This window comes from Protopterus annectens, chromosome 1.part1 (assembly GCF_019279795.1).
Source record: "Protopterus annectens isolate FY-2018-M chromosome 1.part1, PAN1.0, whole genome shotgun sequence".
Classification (NCBI taxonomy): Eukaryota; Metazoa; Chordata; order Ceratodontiformes; family Protopteridae; genus Protopterus; species Protopterus annectens.
In genome coordinates, this window is record NC_056726.1 from 7,060,219 (window position 1) to 7,078,135 (window position 17,917).

A 17,917-nucleotide genomic window follows, 5' to 3' on the forward strand; every position below is an offset into this window, starting at 1 on the left:
GGGAGTATAATGTCTATGTGAGGTTAGAAGTTTGTATGGAAAAAGTAGATTTTTTTATGGGATATAGGTGTGGAGAAATTGGGGTGTGTGAGTATTGGAGAGATGAGGTAAGATGGTTAGTTATGTGGAAGGATTGTGAGTGGTAGATATTAGTAGGTTGGGTGAGGTAGAGACTAAAGGAAAACTGTAGGAGTAGTAGTAGTAGAAGGGAGATGAGTAAAGGTTTAAAAAGCATTATGAGATGAGGTGAAGAGTTGTTAAGTAGATTACTAAAACAATTTGCGAATTATAGAGTGATTGTATGTGTTGTGAAGCTGGTAGGTCTTTTATATTAGAGAAAGGAGTGGGAAGTAGAGTTGTGTTTAAAATGGTAGCAGTTAAAGGTTGTTTGTTAATAGAGTAATTGAAGGTATTTGGATAGGTGGGGTAAACTAGGTAGGGTAATTTAAGATTAAAGTGGGCGGGATAAGAGAATGGGTGTTTTGAGGGAATGGAGAATGATTGGGTAATTGGATAAGTGGGTGTGGTTTGTGAGGAATAAATGTAGAAGTGCCGGGGACGGGTGGGAATTGGGGGCAGGGTAGGGGAGCGGAGTGAGCCCGCAGGGCGAACGGAGTGGGTAGAGCCAAGGAAGGCAAGGGAAGATCGAGAACCTATCAGTGGAGTGAGGTTTGCAGACAGGTGAGTACAGGGAACAAGGATATAGTCGTATAGAGTGGGCTATAGTGTTTTAAGAGAGGAAAGTAAAGTTAGAGTTTACAGTGCTTTAAAGGGAAAAAGTAAAGTTAGTCATTAAACAGAAAATTATAAGAGAGTTAGTGAATTGGAATTTAATTGGTGGGGGGAGGGTGCCATCTAGTGGACAGATGCTGAAAATGCGTCTGTGGCTCCACCAAGGCTATCTCTGGGGTAGATTGAAATGGGAAAGAAGGAGGTCAGTGTAGGTCAGGGAGCTGGGTGAGGGGGCAGTAAGGATATACAGAAAGTAAAGGAAGGGTCGGCTGCTGGCTTTCCTGGCAGGGAAGTGTTCTCAACACCTAGCAGGGCTTAAATAACTATAATATTATAGGTTTAGCAGCAGATGCACATACTTCCTTGGTTCCTTCAAGGAGAGGCTTGGTTCAAGTCAAGTAAAGGGGATGAGGCAGCAGAGTAGTGAAAATTGGTTGAGCTTGTATTATCTGTAGTTTAGGTCTAGGCGTCCACCCAGGCGAATCCACAGAGGATAATTACAGGGCCTGAAAGCTGGAGACAGGAGAGAAAGTTGGGAGAGAAATAGCACTTTAGTAAACAGGAAGACAACATTAGGTCAGCAGCTGTGATATAAATCTGTAGTAGTGAGAGCAGTAGTGGGTAAAAAGTTTAACACTTTGGCTAACAGTTTGTTTCAGTTAGAAATGCAATTAGTGGTTAAACAAAATATGTTTGTGAGCTTCTGTACATATATATAACAGACATAAACAAGGAAGAGATAAAATGTACACAATAGCAATGCAATTAAGTGTGAATAAGAGTACACATGTATAGTTCAGTATGCATATCTAAGAATACATTAGCAAGGAAGGTAATTGCACACGCTTAACTTAATTATGCTCTACAGCATAGGCCTGGTAATATTACAATAAAATGTGTTTAGAAACAACATAACCCAGGAATATTGCGAAGACAATGTGTCTTGGAACGCTTTAGTACTTTACTATATGATATGCGTGTGTGAGTTGGAGATTGCAGAAAGCACTTAACTAGAATGTGTGTGTAGGTTGGCATTTACAGGGATACAGTTAGCAAGTACTCTCCACAGCGTTCTCACAGTAAAGTAAACAGCACGCTCTTTAATTGCTAGATACTAGGCTTAAAACAACAGTGAATAGAGAGCACTTATTAAACAGTAAATATGTGAGGTCGCTCGAATCTTTAAAAAATAAGCACTACAACATAAACTAGGTAGTGTAGCCTTTCTATGTGGTTCAAAGCGGCATCTAATTAGGTATAAGAGAGAAAAGTGATTTGGTTGGAATGCACGTGTGTTGGTTGGCGTTTACAGAGATACAGTTAGCCAGTACTCTCCACAGCATTCTCACAGTATATTAAACAGCACACTCTTTGATCGCTAGATACTAGGCTTGAAACAACATACTTTAGCTTTAAACTATTGAGTCTTAACAAAGTATATTAGCAAAAGGGCTTTTCTGATTTCGCCCTTGTGTGAAAAGATTACAACAATTAGCCAGTACACTCCACGGAGTTAACACTATGTTGTGCAGTACACTCCTCAAACACTAGATACTAGGCTTTTAGGAACAATAATATCCTTGTTTGGATTGCTTAAGAATAATACAGGTAAAGATATTAAGTTTTAAACCAATATGCAGTGTCTTAGTGCTCGTAGACTCTAGCAGTTTATATAAGCAAAAGGACATGCCTGAAAATTCTCACTTGTATGGAAACAGTCCCAACAGCATAAAGCAGTACAGATTCAATATAACCGACACATTACTAGTGTGTCGGACAGCACATAGTAAAAAAAGGCTTTGTTGTTATTGCACTTTCCCTAAATTCTCACTTGTATGGAAACAGTCCCGACAGCATAAAGCAGTACATATTCAATATAACCGACACATTACTAGTGTGTTGGACAGCACATAGTAAAAAAAAAGCTTTGTTGTTATTGCACTTTCCCTATAAAGAGCGTGATGTAATTACACAGTAAAAACAGTGAATTAAACAAGGCTTTTACTTACTGTACAGACGCTAAAGCCAGAATGCACAGCAGCCGAGAGCGGACAAAGTGTACCAGTTGAAAGGTTTAAAGATGGCGCCCAAAGTATTGGGAGGGTTTTATAAATTCTTGGAGGATATTGTAGAAAAGAAGGGAGGGGCAAGGATATAAGTTAGCAGGTACAGGCCAGAAGAGCTATGATTCTGCGACAAGGGAGGGGGGGTTGACATGCAAGCAAAATCTAACTAGGGGATGGATCAGGAAGTGAGGAGAGAAATCGGAGAGTAAGGCTAGGAAGAGGAAGGTAGTGAATTCACGGAACAGATAGGTATGGGGGGAAGAGAGAGAGAGGGAGAGAGAGAGAGAAGAGCAAAGTAGCAAGGTAGAAGGGTAGGAAAGTATAGAGCCAAGGAAGGCAAGGGAAGATCGACAACCTATCAGTGGAGTCTTATTAGTATTAGTATTCTATACATACTAAAGGGTGCACTGTACTCAGTGACTGGTCTGATGTGAGTTGAGTATAGTGGAACAATGATATCCTTGAACCTGGATCCTTTGTCCTTACTTAGTTGTGCAATACAGAATGATTTTCTCACCACAGTAGACACATAGTGGTCAGAGGTCAGCTACTGTCAAAATGCATTCCCAGATCTATGACCACTGGGTTTACTTTAGGGGTGTATTATCAGTGTTGAAATTTACAGGGGTGACTGCCTTTCCATATGGTACTATTATGTATTCTTTTCAGACTGAGTTTTAGTTCATGGCTCTGGCACCAGTTGTTTGTCTGTGTCAGGCACTCTTGAAGGATATCTGTGTCTATAGGGGATTCAGTGACCATGCCTAGTTTGTAGTTGTCTACAGACTTGGTCAGGCAGAGACCCCTGACATTTGCCATTACTTCAGACAGGTAGATGCCAAAAAGGAAAGGCCCCAGCACCAGTCCCTGTGGGATACCATTAGTGTGGCCTACTTGTGGAGGTGGATTCCATTATCCTAACTTATTGTCACCTATCAGTGAGCCAGCTGGCTATCCATTGGGTGACATACATGTTTATGCCTAATTTCTTAATTTTATCTACAATGCCCGAGTGAGATATTTTGTCAAGGTAGATAGTATGCACTGTTTTGTCTCCATCCATAGCTTTAGAGATCTTCTTGAAGAAGTCTACCAGGTCAAATATGCATGACCTGCCTTTGACCAAACTAAACTGGGTAGGGTCCAATTTTTCTAGTTTTCCCATGTCATTATTTATCAGATCCATGGTCGTGCATAGGAGAGTAGCCAGACTTATGGATCTGTTTTTACAGGGTCCATGGAAGACCCCCTTTTATACAGATGATAAGCACTGCAGTCCTCCATTCCTTTGGCATGATGTCTCACTGAATCCAATGGTTAAATAAAGATTCTAGCTGGCCTGATAGGTCATGTTTCATGCTATTCAGGAGGCATCCTGCAGCACCAAGAAAACATCAGGTTTGGGACAAGAATGTGTTATAAAAGAACTTGAGCAGGACGGAGTGTATAAATATTTGGGAATTTGGGAACTAATGAATGGTCAACAATAAAGCATGAACATATGTGAATACAATTTAGAAAGGAATATTATAGAAGACTTAAATGAATCCTGTAAACAGCATTGACATCTAGGAACAAAATTCAAGCTATAAACCAATTTGCTGTTCCTGTCCTAACTTACAGTTCTGGAGTGACTGACTGGCCCCAAAGCATGTTGATAGATTAGACAGGAAAACAAGAAGGGTGCTTCATGCTCATCAAATGATTTATAAAAATCAGTGCATACCAAGACTATATATTCTCCATTCTGATGGAGGTATGGACCTCCTTGAAACTGATTACATGTATACATCTGCAATTGTGGGGCTACACACATATCTGCTGACCTCATAAGACCCAAAAATAGTGAAAGTTTTGAAACATGAGGCGAATAAATCTAAGATGACTTCCCTGCTTAGTCTAGCAGAAGCATATCGGTGTCAAGCAGTAATGGAAATCAAACCAGAAGTAGATGAAAGTCAGGCAGCAACTGAATATGCTAAAAAACAAAAGAAAGAATATAAGGTGAAGGATCAAATGAGAAGGCAAAAAATAAGGAAAATGCATAAATATAGTTGCAAGCAGGGCTTTTTTGGGGGCTGGTATGGCATACTGACACCTCTGCTGCCCTGTTGCTTTAAAAAAAAAAAAAACTTTCTTTTTAAAGGGTGTTCTTCTTTAAGAATGCCCTTTGCATCTGGTCACACAGACACAGAAGACCTTTTGCATCTGTGGAATGTGTGACCGATCATTACATCTTCCTAGTCCACGCTTGTAAAATTTGAATTCCTGAAGACATTTGGACTGTGGACCATGACCGGGCAAGTGAGTGGTAAGCATCTGAGTGTGTGCAAGAAATAGGTGGGCGGGTGTGTATGTGTATGTATAAGACGCAGGTAGCTCTGTGTGTGTTTTTGTGTATAGGAAGTAGCTATGTGATATACAACTTCTAATGCTTGCCCATGCCTGTGTGATATGTAACTTTTTTTTTCTTTTCAAATAATTGTTTATTTTCCAAATAATATAATGTTTAACAATACAATCATCAATAAGCAAGTATTATAAACCTTTATATACACTATGTACAATTGACCTGAACAGAGGAGGGGAAAAAAATTACTAAAATATATGAAATTAGTAACAAATGATATGTAACTTCTGATGCTTGCCCATGCCTGTGTGATATTAACTTCTAATGCTTGCCAATGCAGATGTGATATGTAACTTCTGATGGTTGCCTGTGCCAATGTAAGTCAGCTCCCAGCTCCTCCTACAATGCTTCTATATCTGCCCATGGACTGATTCCCATAGAATCCCATACTTTAATTTTAACATTCAGTCCTTCACCCTGAATTCAGTGGGCAAGTTGTTGTTTGCTACAGATGACCCCCAGGAGCGGCCTTAGATCAACTGGTGCCCTAGGCAAAACAGCTCCAGGGTGCCCCCATCCTGGTCTACCTACACCAAATAAATACTGGAAAAATGCCTCTGCTAGAGCAGCGCCCTAGGCAACTGCCTAGTTGGCCTATGCTTAGGCTGGCTATGACCCCCCCCCCAGTTAATTCAAGCAAGCAAAGTAAAATGTCTGGGATCTCATTGCTCTTGTTGACGTCTTGCACTAGTTAGTTGAATCCCTCCTGATCCAGGTCACCTGCCATTATGTTTTACCCTTCCATCTGGATGCTGGCTAACCTACTCTGCTTATTTAAATTGAGGCCCTCCTCAATACTATCCTTTTTACTCCATGCTCTCATATTTTCTTTTAAAAACATGTCATTCTTACCAATTAAACAGATTGGCAACTTATTTTCTCAGAACAAAACTAGGAGTTTATTGAATTACTACATTATCCAGTATCTGTATTTGTTTATAATACACAGGGAAATTAAACTTAAGGGTTTAAACTGTGATATTAAGAATGTTAGTATCAGATCTTCCTACACCATCTTCACATGCACTGACATTTTTCTAACCGGATACCTCCTACATCACACACACATAGAAAATGCTGTTGTAATTTAGAAACATGCTTTGTCTTCATTTTCACACACACACACACACACACACACACACACACACACACACACACTCAGAGACATATATAAAATGCTGTTGTAATTTAGAAACATGCTTTGTCTTCATTTTCACACACACACACACACACACACACACACACACACACACACACACACACACACACACACACACACACACACACTCAGAGACATATATAAAATGCTGTTGTAATTTAGAAACATGCTTTGTCTTCATTTTACTTTGCGTGATGTACTGCATCAAAAGTAATAAATTAATTTGGTTTGCTGTCATTGTTTTCATTAATTACTGCCACCAAAATCTTTCTGGGCAATACTTTTGTTATACTGTTTAAATACTTGGTCTTCTTATGTAATTAAAGTTTGTATTTTGGCATGGAAAAACAAAAGACTGCCTTATGAGAACATTTATATAAACCAAAGACTGTGGATAGTAGTTCTGAAATCCATTGAGTTATATATGTCCTAGCTATAAAACTGGGCACTTGTTTTACAGCCAACTATTGATTTATGCTGCTTTGATACCGCCAGATGGTGCTAAACCTGGATGCAGGCCTAGGCGCCTGGTATGCTGTTTCTTCTCAGGAGTACTATACATTACATATTACATGTTACTTATATGAATTCCATTATTATGTGCTCTGCGTTTCATATTTTTACAGAAATGCAGTTTTCAGACTAGTGGGCAGCCAACAATTAGTGTGTCATAATATTGTTGAGCGGGTGAGCGAGGGTGGGGAAGGTGTGGGTTAATGCTATTAATATGAAGTCCAGACATAGCACTTTACAGTAAATTATTAATTATGCACACAGTACATGATGAACTTCTACAAAAGAACACTTTTTTTATTTTTTAAAAAGGATTTTTATTTCTCTTTTCATTTTAATTTGCATTACATCATCCATTTTTGACTTTGGAGAAACACTTTTTTTCTAAAATACAAAAGTAATACTTTTTAATGAATAGCAAAATCAACAAAATAAAATTTTTTGGTAATTAAAGAATCAAAGAGAGAGACACACACATAAAGGAGTAGCTGGACTTTTAAGAAATTGAGGGGAATAGACAGGCAGTAAAGTAAAAGTGTAAATCCATGTAATTAATACATTTGTTTAGAATTTCTGAAGGAAGATGAGGAAGGTAACATATCTTAACCAGTCGATGCTTCCATTATAGGGAAGATGATCCCAGCAGTTTTACAAAAGAAAGAATTTTCAAAAGGCTTTTAGAAGTTGATGGTGATAAAGATACATGAACCTAATAAGCTTCACTGTACAGTTCCTAAAAATATAACAGAAGCACTAAAGACTTCACTAATTAAACGTTTTAACAAACTATGGGAGGATATTAAGCTACATCAAAACTGGATATGGGTGGGTTTGATTTCTTCTCAGATCAATGGAGGCAAGAAAGAATTACTAACTTTGGTTTCACCTGAGTAAATGGGGACACTCCTGGTATGACTCACAGGCCAGTACTATAGACACCTATAAGGTAACTGGCACAGGACCCAAGGCAGTGGGATGCTGATGTCACATGAATCTTACAGAACTGTTTAATTGATGTAATCAGGATAATGGGTCATGGAGGAGGCTGTGGGCATAGTCTGCTTGTCTTTAACAAGCCATTGCACGCAATCCACAAACAATGTCTCTAGATTAGGTTGGGGTAGGTTCTACCATGGGTAAAATAGGGCATAGGTGGTAATAGCAACTGGAGTTTGTTTGAAAGAATAATTGCATCTGGGGTGCATTACTGTTCACTACTGAGTTCTCTTGAATCATTATAGGTGACAGAATAGAAAGAAACATGTTTTTTTTTCCAAGTGGCATAAAGGCATGCAATAGAACTGATCCAAAAGTAAGGTCAGAAATAAAAAAACAATTGCTTGGTAGTGCTGGTTGAATAAAGCACAACAAATTAGATTCAGTGCAAAGTAAGCAAAAGAAATCTGCAAAAAGACAGAACATAATTAAGTAATCATATCACCTCTACTGAATGCCCTAAATTTGAGAATACTGTAGGAAAGGTTGGCTGTATTTAGACACAGTGTGTTTCCCTTCTGCTGACAACAGTTCTGGAGACTGTAAGTATGCAGTCACTGAAATGGGCAGAGGCAGTTCAGAGGAGAGAAAGTGCAGTTTTTCATTAAGAACATGAAAGGAAAAGTAGCTTAGTTTGTCTATTCTCAAATGTAAGGACAAATAAAAAAGAGCAGGGAACACAGAGAGGGGGAGAGATAGAGCGAGAGAGAAGCAGCTCTCTTTAGGATACTTTATTTAAAGACAAAAATTTATGAGAACACGAAGATGCATCCTGAAGGTGTGAGGCTGATAGCTTGATCAGGAAGTTATATATTTTTTCTTGGAAAATGATGAACAGTTGTCAGTGCAGCAAGCTTTGAAGGAAAAATTAACATCAGACATAGGTTCATATGTAGGTACAAGGCTATTGGCCCTAGGGTCTATACAAGCCTAGCCAAAAAGGTACCCTGGTTTTCGCCACTCAAGAAAATTATTTTCCTGTGTGAAATTAAAAAAAATAATAATTCAAATTGTGTGTGGCTATCTGGGTGAAGCAGGTACCTAGACAGACTGAGTTGCTTAATTATTGGAATCAGGTGGAGTTTATGCCAAGGAAACAGGTCATAGATAATGTAAGCCGTGTACTGGGACTTTTAAATAAGAAAAAACACTTGATAGCCTTACGTGTACATGTTGAAAAACCCTTCAGTTTGGCTGGTTTGGTCATGTTGGTAAGGAGACTTGCAGGTTTATCTTTTCTAAAATGCTTATTGGATGCTTGGTGTGTTTAGCTCACTAATATACGAATTGTAGGAACTCTTTCTAAAGTTTTCAACAATTTTAATCTTTCAGTGAGTGAATATTTCCTGGGGTAAGAAAATTAAATCTGATGGAACTGAGAGAGAGATGCCCACCAGTTTGAAGATGTTATTGGATGACTGACAGAGAAGGTGGATGTTAATGCACCAAAGGTCGTTAAAGTTAGTTATCTTAACCAAGATTTTGTATTAGACGGTGACCGCCATCATCCATACCATGCAGAAAACAATGCAAATGTGAGGACAATGTCTCTTGCATTTTTTATGATCATCCCATTTTGGTGAGTAGGCCATTCAGTTTGGTGAATAGGCTGTTCAGGTGAATCAAAGCAATTTTACATGGACCTAAAAATGTGTGCAAGGGGTCTATGGCTTGAAAACAGCCCAAAGGTAAACTTAATCTGCCACTGGCCAGATGCATTTTTCTTGAATGTGGATTTCAATGCTGTTTCAATGAATGTGAGTTTCAAAGTCAAAGAAGTTTTAATGCTAAGTCTGTTTCATTGTGAGACTGTATTGCTTTGTTTAGCAAACCTCTATCAGTGTTTGTGCTGGAAAATTTGAATTAAAATTTTTAAATTAAATCCAAATATATGTAATCATTGTAGAAGTAAAGCAGAAAGCAGTATGCACAGTGTTTATGGCAACTGGGGAGAAATAGCCAAATAATGGGACACAGGAATGAAGCGTGGGGGGGGGGAGTTGACCCAAATGCAACATATGTGTACCACCACCTGTTTGTTTACAAAAAATGCACTGATTGCAAGTATAGAAAACTTCTAGAAGAACCTCATGCTGATCAGGATTGAGTGCAGGAATAGTTAAGGAGAGGTGAATTCAAACTAAAAGATGGAAGGTTAATATTGGCAGCCCAAGATAGTGGGCTACGTGCACATCGGTTTACAAAGTACATTGAACATGTGGGAGAACAGACAAATGTAGGTTTTGTAAAACAGAATTGGAAACAGTCGTACACCTTGTTGCTGGTTGTGACATGCTAATGGCAGGATTGTATATTGAAAGGCATAATAATGTGGCAAGATGGTTACACTGGGGATTGTGCAAACATTATAGTATTTAAGTGGTTGAAAAACAGTGGAAACATGAGCCACAAAGCATCATAGAAAATTATGAAGTCTACATCACATGGGATCACCCATTACCAACTACACCCAGTGACTACAGTGTCTTGTGTACAGAGACACAAAGTCATAAAATATCAAGATTTGCAGACAGAAATGAGAGCAATGTGGAAGAAAGATACCCAGATAATTCCAATAGTTGTAGGAGCAATGGGTTTTATATAAAATAATCTACAATCGTATTTAGATATGTTACCAATACAAGTAACTTCATACAAATTGCAGGAGTCATTACTGGGCACATTGCGGGTGCTGCGAAGACCACTTTTGGCTGACATCAAAGATTGAAACAATACTAATTTCATGAACTTTAATCATAATTTTATTTAGGATATAGAATCTATTCCAATCATGATATTAGAAACCCAATAAATTAAAAAAGAGGCATCCTGTGATATTGTCAAATACCATTAAAACAGTGTTTTTGGACATAGACTGTGTAGTGGGGACCTGGTCCCTAGTGATATTTGGTGGAGAAATGGAGGGTGGGAGTATTTTGTGCAGGTTGACTAGGGTGATGGGGATACAGCTGGAGTGAAATGCATAGGTCAGCAGATTTGCTATATTCTCTGGCTTAGTACAGTTGGTTTGATTCACCATTAGTTCAGCACATTGTTTGGTGTTGTCTTCAAGGTTGTGTGTGTGTGTGTGTGTGTGTGTGTGTGTGTCAATCAGTGGAAAAACCAGAAACCCTTCAATATAAAATGAGAAATGGCTCTGGATGCTCAAAGCTCTCCCCACAACCAGTGCCAAATCAGCTTGCTCATGCATTGTTCATTAACCAGTCTAAGTAATCAGCACCACAAATGGAAGCTCTCACCCTACACAATCATTTTGGTATGCTGGGTGGTAACAGGTGTGCCATGTCCAAGGCATTATGCTGTTGTGCTGTTATTCCTGGCAGAGTTGGTTAGAACCACTGCAAAGGATATCCCCAATAGTTCATGTGTTTAGCTACAAGATGAGGCCATAATGTGATGCTACAGAAATTGACTCTTTCTCTATTAAGTTTTGTCCTTATTCATAAACTCCATATTTTGCATGAGAAAATATTATTCATGTGCTTATTGCAAAAGTGCATAAAGAATATCTGAAGGTTTCAGTCTTAGAGGCACAGTGAGCAGACTAACATCCATAAAATAGGTGACATTTGAGGGCTTTTCTAGACTGATTCTCAAAGCAGCATTAGAGCAGCTATGACGGCTAGTTCCTGTCCTTAAGAAGTTGTATGTGCAGAAATGCAAATGTGACCCATAAGCTTCTGCATCCATGAGATGTCTGCCAAAGCATTCTCCAAGTTATTTTCTCCTGGTGAACTTTTGACCTTAGCCTCTTCCAGGTTACATTTTAATGTTAAGAACTGATCGTTTTGTCTGGTATGCTCATTTATTCCCTCCATGGGCATTTAACTGATTCCAAATTCATTATCCTTTCCTTCATTATTTCTAGCCCATGCTGACATCTACTACAGCGTCCAATGGATGTCTTACCTCAGAACAACATAGTTATTTAACCATGTTGGCACCACGGATCCCTAAAATCTTTGGGATCCCAAAATTGCATAAAAATGTAATGAATCCCCCTTTTAGAGCATTGGTTGACGCACGCCAATCAATTACGTATCCCTGTGCTAAGTTTGTGGACAAGATTTTGAAGAACTATGTGGCCTTAGAAAAACAAATTTTAAAGGACTCGTGGTCATTTTTACAGAGTATGCAAGCCATGACTTTTGATAACACAGTAAACTTTTTAACTGTGGATGTCAGTGACCTATATTCTTGTATTCCACATGATTTGGGGGTAGAATGGGTAGTGGAACACATCAGGGCTAAAGGGGCTAACAATAATGAATGTAACTTGGTAGAACAACTCCTTGACATCATTTTAAAGAACAATTTTGTGGCATTTGAAAACAAGTTATTTGTCCAAAAAGTAGGTGTGGCGATGGGGTCACCAGTGGGATCAAGTTTTGCTAACTTGGTTTTAGCGTATTGGGAAAACAACTATGTTTTCAATAGCCACTTGGTCAACCAGATTATTAGTTACAAAAGATTTTTGGATGATATTTTCATTCTTTTTAAAGGAGACCAAAAAGAAGCGGACCTACTTGTTAGCTTCTTTAATTCCACAACTACCTTTTTAAAGTTCACCTGGAATTTTCAAGAAAATACTATTAATTTCTTGGATGTGGAATTGAGTAAAAATAGGGGTCACTTTTCAGCCAAAATACATAGAAAAGCCACATATTCCAACAGCTTTCTCCACTTCACCAGTATGCACCCTCTTCACCAAAAGAAAGCTGTTGTGAAGGGTCAACTGGTGAGAGTGGCAAGAATGGTGACCATGAAAGATGATTTTGAAGAAGAATGTGATCTGCTATACCTTATGTTTATAAAGAGAGGTTACCCTGCTTCCTTCCTAAATATAATTTTTCAGGAAGTAAAGGATAAAAGGGATAAAGGGATATATAAACCTATTTTGGGAAGTGACCTAGGGACTATAACATTAGACCTGGTCATTGACACAGGTCTTAACAGTAACAACACAGTGATCGATGGTATAAGAAACATGGATCAAACTAGTCCTAACAGTACCGAGACAGATAGGAATTTTGCGACAGCTTTTATATTTACATATTGTCCATAGGCACTTGAAATAGGTAAAGTAGTCAGAAAATATTGGAGTTTTTTAACATTAGACAGGAATGTTGCCAATATTTTGAACTTTAATCCCATAATAATATTCAAAAGAGGTATTAACATGAAAAGAGTACTAGAAATGAAGGTACCAAAAAAAACAAAATAGAAATGGGATGAGAAAATGTGGTGCTTGCAAATATTGTAAGTATTTAATGACCTCGGATCAATTTACTATTATAACAACGAGCTACTCTGTTAGGGGATCATATACATGTGATTCTAAGGCTATTGTATATCTGGCACAGTGTGGGCAGTGCCCATCATTTTATATAGGAAAGACGGAGAGACATTTGCGTGATAGAATGTATGAACATTTATACGCAATTAGCAAGGGTAAAAATGATAATGCTCTGGCAAGACACTGTGCCAGGTACCCAGACCATGTATTTTCGTTCATGGCCATAGACCAAATTGTGAAAGACTTAGTGGATTCTAGCTTTGTGAATGACCAATTTTTAAAATTGGAATTAGAAAAGAAAGAATTAGCGTGGCAGCTTCGTTTAGCTGCAAATAGAGACCCAGGGTTAAATGAGTGTTGTTCAATTTCTTGTATTTTAAAGATAAAAAGTTTACTGAGATAGTTCATTTTTTATTATTCTTACTGCTGTTGGTGTTTGTCATTGAAGGCCCTTGAAGGTGTAATTAGAACCAAAACACAGCTTTGTAAGTAAGCAGTATTTAGCAATACTTACTAGTATCAGCATAGTTTAAAGTTTTAGTATATATGCCTTTTTAGTAGTACTTATGTGTAGTTTTAGAGTATAGATGTAAGTAGAAGAATTTAGACATGATATGATAACATTATAACCATGATTTTTTTTCATTTTTTAACGTAAAAAAAAAAAAAAAAAAAATATTTAAGTGACAATTTTGGTCAGGCTTTTAAAAAAACTTCTGGTTCAGTATTACATAAAAGAAGTTATTTGAGTGTATCACTTTAAATTCAAGGGATACAGCAATTAATGTAATTACTGACATCTGCCTTAACTTAGTGCTTTGTTTTAAAATGCTTTGAACTAGGGTTGTTGGTTGTCTGAAGAAGTTCTGATATTTATCAGAACGAAAAATGCTGGTGCAGCATTTTACTTTTACCTTTGTTTTGGTGAATAAAGCAGTGTTTTTACAACTTCTGGTACTAAGTACATTGGATCGGATTATTACCGACAGTTACCTGAATTTTTGTACCTGCATGTGCCTAGCCTTTGGAGCTGACTTACCAACATTCTTTTCTTAATCTACTACAGCGTCACTGGGTCACCCGAATCAGTCCATTGAACTCACAGCCTTTTGTTACTCCTCTTCAGGCAAGAAGCAGAAACTTCTCTACAGTATAAATTGCATGTCACTTAGCCTGAAATTCCTCACAGCTTGCAAAAAGTCTATGCATAATGGAGATGCAATTTTCCTTTTATTTGCTAGAAAGTACAAGAGTGACCAACTGGCAATGATGTCTGTTCAAATAAGTAATGACTTGTATCTTTTTGCTACCATTGCAAATTTAAATAAATTGTTTACATTTTCTTGTCACTGTAAGTTATTGTAACTGCATGATTTTGTCACAGACAAGGTGGTATGAGAGTACATGTATTAACTACAAACACAGACTGTTTCTAGATTTTTTTTGTTTGTCTATTTCTATTTATATAGCTCTGTCCTGTGGATGGTTGTTTATGATGCTTATGCAACTGTACACAAAATCTCCTCTCAGGATGTTGGAAGAAAACATGCGAGAGAAGTGAACACTGGCAACCACTTTCAATAAAACATCAATTTAAGTCTTAAACATTATGCTTGATTACTGCATTTGATGTTGCATACAAAACCAGCATCGAGGAATTTAACAGAGGAGCACAGAGTCATGTTTCTGTCTTGTATTTTCCACATGGAGAGTAAGTCCTCAGTGAACACATATAAAATTTGCATGGACTGATAAGTGGTGGCTTATGGTAGTGCAGTGCCTTGTGACCAGAAGGTCAGTGCTATAAGCAATCATTCACACGTAGCTTGGTCATATCTGTTGTCAAAAGCAACGATGAGAGCAGTGCATTGTATGCAGCTTTATGCATGAACACACTGAATTGTTGGTACACAGAGGCTATCATGACTCTCTAGTCTGGCTGTATGGGCAGCCTATAGTATTTTATATGGTGCATATGCACCTGTGACATTTAGTATACCTGCTATTTAAACTTTTTGGTCACATTGACCCACTGACTCTTTCAAGTACCAGAAGTCTTTGCCATTTTCTCTCTTAGCAGCATGTGACACCCAGTCTCTGTCGCAGTGCTTTCTGTAAAATAGTGCCTCATGTATACCCTTCTGTATCAATCGCATTTCCATTTTGGAAATGATCCTTCAGTATCCTGTTTTTGTGCTTATTTCAAAGATTCTTTTTCCATGCAAATCTTAGTATGTGTGTGACTAAATAGACTCAACAATGTTTTTTTCTAAGTGATTGTTAAAATTTTAGTTATGCACTTGAAGATTTTTGTCATGCCTTTAATATCATCCTGTCATTTTTAGAATGTAAACTTAGAACCATCATCTTAACCTCATGTAATCTGAGTCTGGAAACATGCTGTGTCTAACTACACTTGGTACTCCCCTCTTGAAGGCTAAAGATCTTCTTAGCAGTCACAGCTACTATCTGGGCTACTGTTGCGCATTGTTTCACTCCCTCACTAGCCTACTTCATGTAATCTGTATCAGGAACTAAAGAATATTCCCTGGAACCAATTTTTCCCCATTATGTTAGCTCTTGTGCTCCAGTCTCCATCAGGTAAATTAAAGCCCATCCCTTCTGTAGGTGTCCATTAACATGTGCCACTCCTCACTGCTTCTATTGCTGCAGGTCACGAAGTGCTATCTACCTTTGTTTTCATGTGTTTAGAATTAATGATTGTTCCCAATAAAACCTTCTGATTTCCTCCAGTTATTCATAAAACTTCAGTTAGTACTCTCTATATTAAAAAAACACCCATTCCCTTTATTTTATTTTTTCACTGTTGTGCAAGTCATACTAGGAGATGGTACCATTTTAGTGGAGTTGTTAGGAAAGTATTGCTCAGTAAGGCTTGCAATGTCTGCATTTCCCACGGGAATCACTGTATAGAATTCCATTATTTTATCATCCTGATTACTTCTTTTAGAGAGTACTGTTCACCAGCCTACTTTCCGGACTACCCTGCTTCAGCACTATTTTATTTATTTACTCATTTGTTAACTGGTTAAGGGAAATGAGGCACTGTGAACCATTTCTAGCCATGAAACAGGCCACAAAAGCAATGGTTAATGCAATATATATGCAAACAATTTAAAGTAGCCATTCAATCAGATGAAAAGAAATCAGAGTATCAAAGAAAAAAAATCCAAAACGTTTTTGAGAAAAATACACACTCCACACTAACACTTAATATGTAAAACACCAAGAATCCACAAACAACGAACTATTGAACTGAAACGGAACACAATAAAAGTCGGCCAAAAAGAGTTAGTGCTATTTATATTCACACAAAGGAGAACCAGGGAATTCATATGTATTTTTATGAATTTGATCATTCCCTGTATTATAGGTTAATGAGTTATAACTTGTTATATAAAAGTAGGCTGCAATAATATGTTGTTATGGTTACTAACAACATTGCTTAATTGATGACATCATTAACTTGATTAGATAAAAGGCATTGGTTTACCATATTTTAACTGTTTGTCTGAAGAAGGCTAGGCACTGTCCTAGCTGAAAGTGTAATTTATAATAAATGGCACTAACTCTTTTTGATCAATAACACTTAATATGTGTCACACAAAACTGGGAAGCAGCAACACTAACTACTGCGCATTTTTACCCCTGTTTTTGCTTTTAAGTTTCATTTTTATATCATGTAGCTCCTTTTCAAGCAGCCCATTTGATTCTCAGTTAGAGCGTCTTCTGTGTGGCGACATGCGTGAATGGGCGTTCCTTCGTTGAAGGTTGTGCGTTAGGCCCGGCATGCCAGTACGTAAAAATCTACTGCCAATCATTAGCGGACTGGAGTTCCGCTGTGGCGACCCCTAACCGGGAAAAGCCGAGACACAAACAATCAAACAAACTTTCAACAGTACATATCTGGGAGGGTGCTTAGCCTGCTGAACTCTTCCTTGGTGAAAATGTTACTGTCTCTACCATTAACTTCTCTCATTCTTAATTTACATTAATTATGGTTCATACGTACTCCCCCAGGTTCCATTTAAAACCTTCTGTTATATAATGACATAACGTGTTTTAGCAGTTGGCATGGCAACTGATATGTGTAGTAATGCATGATTAAACTGCACTTGGCTTTAGTAGACAAAAGTATCTTAACCTGTACTGTAGCTGTGGTCAGCACAAGGCATTATCTAAGTCCGTGGATGATTGTGGTCAAGCAGGCAGAGAAAAACTATACAGACATCACCAAATATCACCTATACTATAATAATATCAGCAGAAGGAAAATAATGACCTGATCATGCCTGAAAAAGCAATGCCAGAACAAATTACTGTTCTAGTGTTTCTAAAACATTACTGCATATATTTTTATACTAAACATTTTATATTGCGAAAATGGTTATTGGAATTTGTTTACAGTGTAGTTGCCATAATGAATATAATACTGTCCCAAAATCCAGATTAATCAGTCTATATAGTAGTGGCAAGATGATATTAATTTGCATATATATAGGTGCAAGGTCTGCTATACGTTCAGCTGAAGAATGTCATTTTTTTCTGTCACATTTAAAAATGTGCATGAATTGGTCAGATAACATGCACACACATGCAACCCTCCATATTCGGACTGTGCTATCTTCTTTCTTTACAATATTAGCTGCAGCCTATAGCAGCCATTACTATTGTCCAAAATGTATACATGTTCAGTGCTTCTC